Below are 13,029 nucleotides of genomic sequence, written 5' to 3'. Positions count from 1 at the left end.
GATGAGCGTTGTAGGCGTCATAACCCTGGAAATAACGTCTATTGACAAGGGTCGTAACCTCGGAACGTCGTAATTTTCCTTAAACAATAAACATGCCCACAAAGCACTTTGTTAATGAAAAAAATAATTTAGTTCCCGAGACTTATTAAATTCATATTTCAACTTAGAATTAATATGTCTTATCACAAAAAGATGACCTTGTCTCATATAAGTAGTTCCTCGCTGGACGAGTGGTTTTCACGCTCGGCTGCCACTCCGGTAGTCAGAAGTTTGATTCCCGGCTCAGCCAACGCGGAGTCAGAGGAATTTATTTCTGGTGATAGAAATTCATTTCTCGATATAGTGTGGTACGGATCCCACAATAACCTGTAGGTCCCATTGGTAGGTGACCAATTGGTTCCTAGACATGTAAAAATATCTAATCCTTCGGGCCAGCCCTAGGAGAGCTGTTAATCAGCCCAGTGGTCTGGTAAAATTAAGATATACTTAACTCATATAAGTAAACTATCTAGATATTCTTTTATGCTAACTAAAAGCAAAACAATTTGCTCCGAATTGAGTTAAATATGACGAAATAAACTCGTATTTGCCATCAGCTGATTTCCAAACCAAAACATTGACGGCTTTGTTAGTATTTTATGATGCAATACGTAATATGAGAATACATACAATATAATAGGATAGTGTATAATTTTAAAAGATTAACAGAAAAGATGCATTTTCGTTATGTTTATTTAACAGAGGGGAAACCTCCGCATTTTCTGGCCCCCGCTCCAGGGCAAGTGCGTTGTGCAATTTGGGGGGCGAAGAGGCTTATCCAAGTTTTAGGTTTGGATCTTAAAAATTAAGCAAACAACAAAACACAAACACAAAAAAAAAAAAAAAAAAAAAAAAAAAAAAAAAAAAAAAAAAAAAAATCTCACAATTCTTACAACAAAGGCGGGCAGAGAGAACGTCTGTGCACAACGGTGGCTGAAAGCAAAGTGGAATGTTTACGTCCGGTGGGGAAGGACTCCTGACTATTGGACAAGCAGTTACTGCCTAACTACTACCTTGTTGTTATTCCCTTACGACTGAGTTCCAGCCTACGCTGAAAGTAATCCTTGTGTAAAGGACCGAGGGTTTGTATTATGTGTAGGAACAAATTTGAACTTTTTATGTGAATATAGGTCTCCCTAAAACCTGTTTAACTTTCTCTATTTCGGACCATCTTTGAGGAGTAAAGAACAGAACAATTGAATTGAATGCAAACTCTGCTTCCTATATAATAGAATGTTAAGGTGAGTATTGAGGTCAACAAGATGTCTGCAGAGAGAGAGAGAGAGAGAGAGAGAGAGAGAGAGAGAGAGAGAGAGAGAGAGAGAGAGAGAGAGAGAGAGAGAGAGAGAGAGAAAAGTTACACGAAAACGTGACAAATACACAAATGTGAGGGAATAGAAAGTAAACCAATACTCCTGAAATTCATATGTCAGCATAGAAGAGGCCTCTTGTTATGCCCCCAGCCTGAAAATTGGCACTCAGTGACTGACTGAGAGCTACATCAAATCTGGGGACCCAAGTAACATTGTACATAAGAATCAGTCAAATTTGACAATAGTTGCGCGGCCTGATTCCCCCCAGATGTCGACCGGGACAGGTTCCTCGTACCTACATGAATAGACCTACTTTACCTAGAATGCCAGGTCCTGACCTGACCAGATCTAACCTACCTCACCTAATTCAGGGTGATGGGTGATGTGACCTGGACCCCCCAAAGAGGCAGTAACCTGTCCCGGTTGGCAACTGGCAGGAACTAGGCCGAGCAAATAAAGGAAAGTTTTACCACAGCAGATACAATGCCGAGCACAGTACAGTATTTCTATATAAGCATTCCGCAGCACTACACGACGGTACCAATGGGTGCAATGTACCGACAAATAAAGAGTTCAAAGGTAAATAGGGGAAACAACCAACTGGGCTAGCGGATCCAGATTCCACCATGTGAAGCCACCCTCCGAATAAGTACTTTAACACGTCCTGACACCGGAGATGGGCATCAGTCACAAGTTGTTGGTGGTGAGAGCAGGAGCTCAAGACCTCTACTCTCCTTTCGAAGTACTAAGTGCTTTCTCAAAAGTTAGAAATTAAGGTCATATTTTAAGATTAAGCAGAGGTTAATGAAAGTCTGGCTCTACGCAGTGCACACATACCTTCCTGACGCTTTCAAAATTTTTACTTACAACTCTGAATATTTAGAAGATTGACGCCATCTCGATGTTTGCGGAATTGCTTATGTCAATAAACTTCCCATTCCATGTGCTAAACCCGCACACCACTTGTACCCATAGACGCTGGGGCACTTTCTTCACAAAAATCATAAACAATGACTTCCACCCATGACTTAACCAAGGAAACTACGATTTTTTGGGAGAAGAAGCGTGCACTAGATAATTATTTAAATAAATAGGTAAACGGCAGTATAAGGTCATGAATTGCATAAATATTTTACACATTCACGATTATTAATTTGAAAATATTCGTTGTTGAAAAAGTAACTAGATTCCTGATTCAAATATCAACAGTTTTGCTGCGAACGGTACCTACAGCGTTCTTCGTGCTCTACTATTGATTATCAGTGTTGTCAATTGGTATGTGTTTACCCCTCCAAACTGGGTATAAGACTTACACAAAGACAGGGAAATAAGTGAAATTAGCATATCTATTTCTAGTATATACCTACTATACATATTAGAGCAATTTTATCATTATTGCATTACTATGACAACTAGAATTCATGGACACAGTATGTAAATGCATCGGCGTATGTGTGAGGCTCCACTAGATTGGCAACGATGAGTCATTTTGCTGTCTGCTCGTATCTACTTTAGAAATATCTGTAATTTTTCGGGGTTAACTTAGTTGCAAAAAAGGGATAATACACATTAATTAAATAAAAATTTTGAAGTAACAAAGTAAACTTAAATTCAATAATGAGTAAAGTAAACAATTAAGGGAACAAAGCTTTGCACCTCATAAACCGTGTACTTGTGTGCTGCCCGCAACTGTGCTTGTGGAGTGAGCGCTTAGGAACCAGGAACTGCAACATAGTTCAAGTGCAATTTGGAGTGAATTCAGACCAAAACATGTATAATTACAACCAAATAAGCATTGTGGAGTTTCAGTTGTGATGGCAGTAAGGATAAAGCCACCGATTACAAGGTAAACATGAATTCAGTTGAAACCATGACCCCGAGAATAAAAAGTTTCATACTTTCACTATTATAGGCAACAAAATGTTGTTTCATTGTGCTGATTACAACTGCAATCTTGAGTAAGATCAATAAACGTTACATATATATGCTAACATTGTTCAAATGAGTGCTGGGAAGGCTGGGAAAGATGGTGGATTGTCCGTGGTTAGACCAGCCAGCCTGATGATAGCTGCCATATTGGATTTCAAAACTGCCTTGAAAACATATTTTATGAAGAGCGTCACATGCTTATTTTAGTTCGTATGGGGCTTCCATATATCACATTATGTTGACGGAACTTCAATCTTTTGAATGGTATGCTTAAAGTAGTAATTGTATTCTTGTTCCACCAATTAAATATCGAGTGAATAAGACCCGGCCAGCGTGATGGCGATGGATCGTCCGTGATTGTTTGCCCTAGATCTACACTGAGCACAACCTAAACTTGTCTATAGCTACAGGGTAGCCTAGCGTAGGCTGCAGTGACAATACCTGACCTGAGGCGACCAGGAGATCGATCCTCTCCTCTGCAGACAATGGTGACTCTAATACTCAATCAGAGGCCGACAAATTTCGTCGGAGGAAACAGAAGAAGAAGAACTGACGATTTTGGGGGTCACCCTCCCTCAGGGTGGTTGGGGACGCCTACCCTGTGGCCTCACCTCAGAAGCCTCTGGGGGAATCTCACTCATATCGAGAAGGGTGTCCGGCCTCCTGGGGGCCATGATAGATATCTAGCTATTTAGTTCCCATAAACATCCCCTCGCTACCCACCTCCCGAATGACCCACCCTCACGCCCCTGGATCAAGGATTTGACTGGCCCCCCGACAACGGACCCTATGACTACGGGGCCCCTTAGAACACAATCTGGTATATTATCTCCGTACATAACCGGAAATCAGGCTATTGGTCAGTTTTGAACGTAACTGTCGATATAATACTTACATCCACAGGTAATGAATGACGAGAAGCAGGTTAGGAATATCGTAGACTAGTAGTAGTAGTAGTAGTGGGTGGGATATGCCTTTGAAACGGCTCCCTTGCTTCTTTTATTCCTCCTTTGTTTGTGTTTGCTTGAGCTTCTTCTCTCTGAAATACCACATTTCTTTTATAAAATCTTTCCTATTCTCCACTTCCTCCCTCATTAGTACTACCAATAAGATTATATTTGCTACTAATTCCTCTTTATTTTCTTGATATGGTTGCTGCATAAAGCTATATCTATTTCTAATTTCATTGTATGCTGGACAGTAAAGTAAGAAATGTTCTAAATTTTCATTTTGTTCCTCACAGTATAAACATTTTGTATCTTCTCCTTTTATCCTATTTCTATCATTTAATCCTAGTATACCTAGTCTGGCCCTACTGATCAGCATTGTTTTTTCAGTGTTATCATACCAGATTTCTTCTCTTATGTTTTCTTTATATTTTCTGTAGATTCTTAATGTTGACTTTTCATTCATTTCTTTTTGCCATATTTTTCTGTCCCAATTGTTTATTATTTCTCTTAACTGTTTGTCTTTAACTGCTTCAATTTTACTTAAGTTTATGTTTAGTTCTTTCATGTACTCTTTTACTTGCATTATCCAGGGTGTTTTTTTGTTTTCATACTGATCCATTGTTATCTCATATAGGAGCCTATTTCCACCATTCTTTAGTGTATGTTTCAGGTAGAAAAGTTTATTCTTGATATCTCTAGATTGGCAGGAAGAGGCCCCTATTTCAGATCTTAACGCACAACTTGCTGTGTAATTTGGCGCTTTCAATATTGCTCTGTATACTTTATTATCTATCTTCTGCAATTCATTTATTGTTTTCCTGTCAAGTTTCATGACTTCCATCGCATACATGAATGAAGGCATCGCTAGTCCTTTCCAGTACAATTTTCCTATTTTTACCCTGCTACAGCTTTTATTGATGACTGCATTAGCCATATTTGCCATCTGCTTTGCTTTAATTTGGGCCCTTTTTATCTGTTCTCTGAAGCAGTCTTTCATGTTGTTGATTGTTACTCCTAGGTATTTAATATTCTTAACTATTTTTATTCCTTCTATGTGTTCCATATTCTCCACATCATCGATACTGTACCAGTCGTTGTATATTAGTATGTTACTCTTGTCCTTGTTTATGTTTAGGCCACATTCACTTGCGATTTCCATAAGGGTTTTTATTGATTTTGTTATTTCTTCTAGTGTGTGCCCTAGTATTAATCCGTCGTCTGCATATAGTAGTGCCACTATCCTTATTACTTCATTTCTGAAACCTTCTGTTGTATTTTCTAATTTTTCTATTATCAAGTACGTTATTAATAGAAAGAATATAGTTGAGCCATTGCATCCCTGTCTTATTCCATTGGTTACGTTTAGTTCTTTTGTTCTGTATTGTTAAGGCATAGGCTTGTTACGTCATTTGTATATATCTTTGCAACTGTATTTATTACTTCTGCATGTAGCCTGTATTTCATCATGACCTCAATGAGCTTTTTCCTATTAACCGAGTCAAATGCTTTTTGGAAGTCTATTGATACTACAAATAATGGGTCCTTTCTTCTGTAAGTCTCTTGTATGCAGTATTGCAAGATATATAAATTATCGATTCCTCTCCTTTGTGCGGTAAAGCCTGTTTGTAGTTCATTCATTTTTCCTATATTTCTAATATGTTTTTCTATTTTGGTTCTCAGGATCCCCATGAAGATTTTATATGATGCATTTGTTAGAGCAATTGGCCTTAGATCTTTGACTGTGGGGTTTTGTTTTTTGGGCGTAAGTGTTGTTTTTGACTTAAACCAGCTTTTCTGTGTTTTCCTGCCCTTCAGTATGTTATTTAAACATTCCGCCAATTCTTTTTTAAGGTTGTTACTTTGTAATAGTAATTTGAACAGTACTGGCTTCATTCCATCTGGTCCTGGTGCTTTATTTGTCTTCATTTTCTCAAGTTGATTTTTTACATCTTCTTCTGTTATGTTGATTTCTTCCATGGGTCTGATCTCTGTCTCTGTTGGGTCATACACTCCATGCATATGTTCCCTTAAAGATATATGGCATTTCATCTGCTGTCCTAATCTTTTCACTATTTCTTCCATGTCATGTTTGTACTGTTCTTTCTTGCTTTCATTCCATATCTCTCCTATTTTGTTTTCTTCTTTTTGGTATATATGTTTCCCAGAATTTTAACCAGCCTTTCCTCCCTAGGTTCGATCCTTCATCTCCTTGCTTTTTTATTTTCATACGAATATTCTCTATCCATTCTTTTTCTGATGTGTTCTTTCCTCTCCAGCATGTCCTATCTATTCCCAGATTTTCCTGTTGTCGTTTTTATCATTCATTATTTCATTTCTAATCTTTTTCTTCATATTCTTCATATGCTTTCTTTATTATTATCTGCTTTTTACTGAGTTTTTGGCTTTAAGAATATGGCTTTTTTTGTTTTGTTAAAGATTTATTGCTTCTTCATAGTATCTTTTTTTTTCTATTCTTGTGGCTTTCCTTTTTAATTTGTTATATACTCTTCTTTGGCTTATTTCTTTCTTTATTTCTTTGGTGACCCATACTGGTTCTATTTCTTCTTGCTTTCCTGTCTTTAACCTTCTTTTGATTATCTTCTCTAAGTTATTTGTTTTTGCTTCACTCATTGTTTCTTCCAACTGGGTTAGATCTCCTTTTCTGTCTTGTTGGCTTACTTTAAACTCTATATATTCAAGGTATTTCCTGGTAGACTCTTCTGTAACTTTCAAATATTTGATTTCTTTTGTTTCATTTCTGAATGTTTTCCTTACTTTAGTGTTCATTTTGAATTGGACCTTTATGAGGTGATGGTCTGATAGATCATATTCATATTTTCCCTCGTCTATCTCCATACATTCATATTTTTTATACATATTTTGGTTGACTAGGGCAAAGTCTATAGCACTGTTCTGATCTCCTCTACTCCAGGTTATCTCTCCTTTGCAGCTGGGATCTCCATTTAATAGCGTTAGGTCATATTTTTCCATTAGGTCCATAACATATTTTCCATTTTGATCAAGTTCTTGTGTCCCTATGAAACCTAAGTGCCCATTGAAATCCCCAAGGACTATCATAGGCAGGTCTGTGGATTTTTCTATGGCTACATGTAAGGCACTTATTATTTGTTTATTTCTTTCTTTATCACTAGTTGACATGTAAACCAGAATTATGTTGAATATTGTTGTTCTATAGTTAACCTTTACTATTAGAATGTCTTTGTGTTCTGACTTTTCTTTTTCTATCTGGATCTCTCCTTTGGTTCTATACATTGTTAGTAGGCCTCCTCCTTTGGTGTCGTCTTCCTCTCTCATTGAGTCTACCACTCTGATGCTTGTTGGGAATAGTAATTTTTGCTGTTTAAGGTGTGTTTCTGTGATGCACATAATTGTGTTTTCTTTTGTTATTTCCACTAGCTCGATTATTTTTGCTTTTGTCAGTCCTTGGGTGCTTATAAGCTTTATTTCAAGATTTCTTGATATATCTTCTGTCTTGCTCACTAATTTTTCACTTTCTCTATTTACAAAATTGCTTCTACCGTCTAACCATTTATCTATCTTTTGCAAACCACTTTTTTCTTCTATGTCTAATAGTCTAAGATTGTTACTGAAGTTACTTCCTTCACCTACCTGCCCTAAACTAATTTCCCTTCTTCTACTTCCTTCCTCAGAGCTCTTAACATTACTACTATATATTCTATTTTCTCCTAAATCTAATTTATTTACACTCATAAAAAAATTATTACTCCCTATCTCTAAATTATTTATAATTCTATCTACTTACATTTCATACTCTAACTCATTTACACTTCTAACAATTCTTTTGTTTCTATCTATATTCCCCTGGATTTCCTTTTTAGAGCATTCTAGTCGTCTGAAAGTTTTCTCTTCTCTTCAGCTCTCCCTTACTTATGAACCATCCTTCCTCTTTGTTATCCTGCTTTTTCTTTAATTCAGATCTTAATATGCTATCTTTTTCTCTTTCTTTAGCAGTCATGTCTGGAACTATAGATATTTTTTTTGTAAATATCCTTCTTTGCATTCCTTAGCAGTCTGGCACTTTTTAATATATGTTCCACTTTTCCCTCTCATGGCTGAGTTTCACTAGAAGTGGTCATGGCCTTGATCTGCCTATCGCCCTCATTGTTTGACTTGTTGCAGTCGTGCCTACCTAACCTTACTACATCTTTAATATTCCATTCATCTTTATTAAGGTTAAGTTCTTTTGTGAATATTTCGTTGCACCTCTCTTCATCTAGCTTCAAGTTCTCTGTTTCCTCTCCTGCTAGGGCTATATGCTCTGGCAGGTTGAATATGATTAGGTTTTCCTTCCTTCTGTCTTTGTCCTGGGCCTCTCTTATTTCTTCCTGAATTGTTTCCCTTATTCTACTGCTGCTGAGGATCTCTTCCTTTATGTCTTTTGCTAGGGTTTCTTTAATGTCTTTAATCTCATCCTTTATGTCTTTGACTAGGGACTCTTTAATGTCCTTAAAGTCCTTACGGGTTATTTCTATTTGCAGAAGTCTACCTTTAAGCGTCTGGTTCTCTTCCCTGAGTTCTTTGATCTCTGTATCCTTCTGGTCCTGGCACTTAGCTACTACAATCTGCACAATACCATTTTATTACATCTACAGCTCTCTGAATCCCAGCATACTGATCATTAGTGATATTGGTGCAATTCGTATGAAACCATTCCCTACATTTGTCGCATTCTAACGCCTTTTGTTGCCTACCTACTTCCCTCCTACACTGTGGGCACGTGTCCCCTGAATTTTGGTGAGGTCTAGCACGGTTATCAACTCCACCTACGCTATCTCGGTTACTCCTAGATCCTGCCATTTCTTATATATGCCCTAGATATGCAAAAATGTAAACCAATGTTGCAATACTTGCTTTGTTCGTTGTGGTCACGTTTAACTCAGAACAAACACAAAACAAAGGGAGAATAACACGTTACCGCACCGATGTCGTCTACTAGTAGTTGTAGTCGTACTCGTAGTAGTAGCTAGTAGTAGTAACAGTGTTGCCACTGGATCCGCATATGAATTCCGTCTGGTTCCGACTGGTGGTAACGAAAACGGCCTTCAAACGGGTATTTGTGTAAACTTGACTTTCATTTCTTGGATAACTAAAGAAAATTAGAGCAGCTATAAATTGCATCCCATTCATATTAAATGGAGCTGACAAATGTCATGATGAAAATATATGTAACTTTCATCATTAACATTCATCACTCTAACGAAGATGATTTTATATATTTTTTTTATTTTTTTAACAAAATACAGTATATGAACGAAATAAAAAATTTTGACATAAAATAGATACAGCACATAACACATCTTTAGCATGAAATATTTCATACAATTCTTAAGTATGGCCTATCTGGCTACCAGATTCTAAACAGTAATAAATATTTGGAGCGTTATAATGTAAGGTCAACATATAACAATAAATTAGTGACTGATATAACAGAATAGATATACTGTAACAAAAATAAAATTTTCTTTGGCAAAAGATATTTCAAATGTCTCCCAATTATTACTTACTAAAAAATGCTAATATTAACGGCAAAAACTTTTCAATTACTGATCCTAAAGTATGTCTTCCTGTTCGTCCTCAACATTCTCATGTTGTTCTGGGCTTCTTTGTACTACCTTAATCGTCTTTGCAGTAGGTTCGAATTGCACACAGCCACCCTCTCTCTCTACGGTTTCCGACACAATTGCTAAAGCTGCTTGGGTTGAGGTGGAAAGCCTGTTCCTAGTTTTGGTTTTTATCAAATTCATCTTCGAAAATATTCTTTCGGCATCTGCATTTGACGTGGGTAGGGAAACAATATTCAGAGCAAACGTAGGCAAAATTTTGAATTCTGGTTGACCATTTTCATTCTTTACATTTGCAAGATAAAGGAAAAATGCCTCCGCATTATTGATGCTTTTGTATCTCCTGGGATGTCTACATTAGGTATATGTCTCCATTCATAATCCAATTTCTGAACATCACCTGAATATATTAGTGGGACCTCTATGACTAACTCGGACAGTGTTAGCATACTTAGTAGGGCGTAATTTCTTATACAATTTGCGACAGATAGTGTACTGCATAACTGCAACAATTTCGAGTTTAAAGAAAACCTCTCCTTTATTTGAACACAAGCTGTTTCCATGAACTGTCGACACCTGCTTTTAATATCAGCAATCATTGTATCATTTGCAGCTATATTCGGTTCTTGGAATGATTTGTGAACATTAGCACCTAAGAATACTTGATTCAAGGGAATGAATAAAGTTTGTTTCATCACTAGAGTCAATAATATTGAGCTGACTATCAGTAACTTTACTAGGCATATAATAAAACCTTAAAATATCTGAGTACAAAATCCTAGCTTATTGAAATTGTTAAAATATGGCAATATAAAATCTAAAAATTGAAAATATATAAGCAACTATGAGTCTTGCAAGGCATTATATATTGATTGTGAAGATGTCAATCTGTCTTCTAAATGCTTATTTGAGAAATACAAGGTGAGGGGTCTCCATTGCTCCAGTACACATTTTCTTGGAAGTGTCTTCGCTGCGTTTGAGGCACAAAGGTGAATTGAGTGACAGGCGCATTTATAAATTGTGATACCTGGTGCTGCTTTCTTCAGTCTACTAATTAATGAATTATGCTGGCCCATAATGTTACTGGCGCCATGTGCCGCAAATCCAATCAAATTTTCTATTGGGATTTCATGTCCTGAAAGCAAGTTCATAATCAAATAAAAGAGATGTCGTCCTGTCGATCCCTCATCTTATGGCTAGACTGTATGGATGGGGCATTAGACTTAAACAAAGGTTAGGTAATTCTATAAATATAATATCTATATTTATTGTTAAAATTTTAAGGGAATTATTACGGACAATTCATTACAGAAATACATGATCCCTATGACATTCAAATTAATCCATATTTTTAACATAGGCAGGTTATAGAAGACCCTGCTAATTCATACTGGGTTTAACCTTATGCTCGTTGCAACAGATGTGCGAGACGAGAAGTTGTTTAGTTCTTTGATACAGAAATGCAAGTTTTAAAGGGCCATGCGCTTTCAGCATTAAAGTTATTGGATAACATTAAGATTCATTAGTACTCAGATATTAAATATCAATAGCTGCAGCAAATACAATTGTAACCAATGGTAATGGTACGTTTTTAGGTACCAACCACACATATTGTGGGATAAGTCAAGGCAAATACGGTATAGACTCACGTGTAACAAGAGGTCTTACTCGGATAATTTTTCCGACCAGAGTCTGGTTCCGACAACCAACACAAGTATCAGCCAAAACTTCCAAATTAGTTACCATTTTCATACTTTATTTTGTTATTTTTAGTTGTAAATACAATTCAGTTCAACAGATATTGAAACATACATTTTATATCATAAAAATAAAAAGATATAAAAACAAAAATATATTTGTTTAGCCTTGATAACTATGCGGAAATTTTTTCCGTTCCGGACAGAGTATGACGGAAATCGGAAAATGAAATGATGGTGCTCGCACCGTGAATTTATTTTTCCGTCATAACCTCAAGAATTCCGCATTTTGGCAACGCTGAGTAGTAATAGGTAGGATTTGCCTCTGAAACGGCTCATCCTCCCTTCCTCGTTCTCTCTATTCTTCCTTCGTTTGTGTCTGCTGACGCCTCTCCTCTCTGCAACGCCACCATTCTTCTACGAATTCTTTCCTAGGTCCAACTTCTCCATCAGTAGATCTGCAATGAAGAGTAAATAAAACCTCAATTCCTCTTTACTTTCCTGATATATGGCTGCTGGACCAAACTAGTACATTTATTTCTGGGCAAGAGAGGAAGAAATGCCCTGGATTTCTTTTCCTCACAGCACAAACATCGTCTGTCTTCTCCTTTTAGTCTATTTCTGTCATTCCACCCTAGTGCACCTGGTCTGGCCCTACATACTGGTCAGCTTTGTTTTTTCAGTGCTGTCATACCAGATTTCTTCTCTTATGTTTTCTTTACATTTTCTGTAGACTCTTGATGTCGTCTTTTCCTTCATTTCTTTCTGCCATGTTTTTCTGTCCCAATTGTTTATTTCTTTCAACTGTTTACCTTTAACTGCTTCAATTTTACTCAAGTTTATGTTTAATTCTTTCATATATTCTTTTACTTGCATCATCCAGGGGTTTTTCTTGTTTTCATACTGATTCATGGTCGTCTATTGTGGGAGCCTATTTCCACCACTCTCGATCAAGTGGATGCTCCGGATCGAATAGTTTATTCTTCGTATCTCTTGAGTGGCAGGAAGGAAGGAAGAGGCCCCTATTTCAGGTCTTAAAGCACAGCTTATTGTGTAATTTGGTACTTTCAGAATTGTTCTATATTTATGTCTGCTTTTTGCAGTTCATTGAATGTTTTCTTGCCGGGTTTCAGGAATTCCGTGGCATTCATGAAGGTGGCATCGCTCATTTTTTCCAATACATTTGCCTCAGTTTCACCCTGCTCTACAGCTTTTACTGATGGTGCACTATCCACAGTTGCCCCCCTTCTGCTTTGCTTTTTGTATTGCCAATAAATGAGAAACATAGATTGGAAATGATGTATGGATCCTTTGTGCCGTTGCTCAAAGCTGTGAAGTAGGCGTGTGTTGTAATGTTGGTTATTGAATTTGGCTTTCGACTTCCCGCCATTCATTGAGTCACGCTTATTCTATTTCTTTCTTTTTTTCGTTTTTTTTTATTCAGAAAGGCACTTCTGAATAAAAATCCAAATTCCCAGACTTGGATTTAAAATTCTCG

General features: G+C 36.9%; 1 protein-coding gene across 2 annotated transcripts in view; it reads right to left on the bottom strand.

The window, feature by feature from the left end:
- Positions 1–11,013, bottom strand: part of LOC135204843 (zinc finger protein OZF-like) — a 197,744-nt gene extending 186,731 nt beyond the window's left edge. Inside the window, exons 1-2 of one of the 2 annotated variants that reach the window (XM_064235052.1) lie at positions 9,121–11,013; positions 4,177–4,320 (exon numbers count right to left, since the gene is read on the bottom strand). The gene's annotated coding sequence lies outside the window, so the exon portion shown is untranslated. The remainder of the gene's footprint in view (positions 1–4,176; positions 4,321–9,120) is intronic. The other variant, XM_064235053.1, reaches the window with a different exon arrangement.
- Between the last annotated feature and the right edge of the window lie 2,016 nt (positions 11,014–13,029).

The sequence above is a fragment of the Macrobrachium nipponense genome, chromosome 47 (genome assembly GCF_015104395.2).
Source record: "Macrobrachium nipponense isolate FS-2020 chromosome 47, ASM1510439v2, whole genome shotgun sequence".
Classification (NCBI taxonomy): Eukaryota; Metazoa; Arthropoda; class Malacostraca; order Decapoda; family Palaemonidae; genus Macrobrachium; species Macrobrachium nipponense.
The sequence above is the reverse complement of the archived record's forward strand: the minus strand, read 5'-3'. Positions and strand labels throughout refer to the sequence as shown.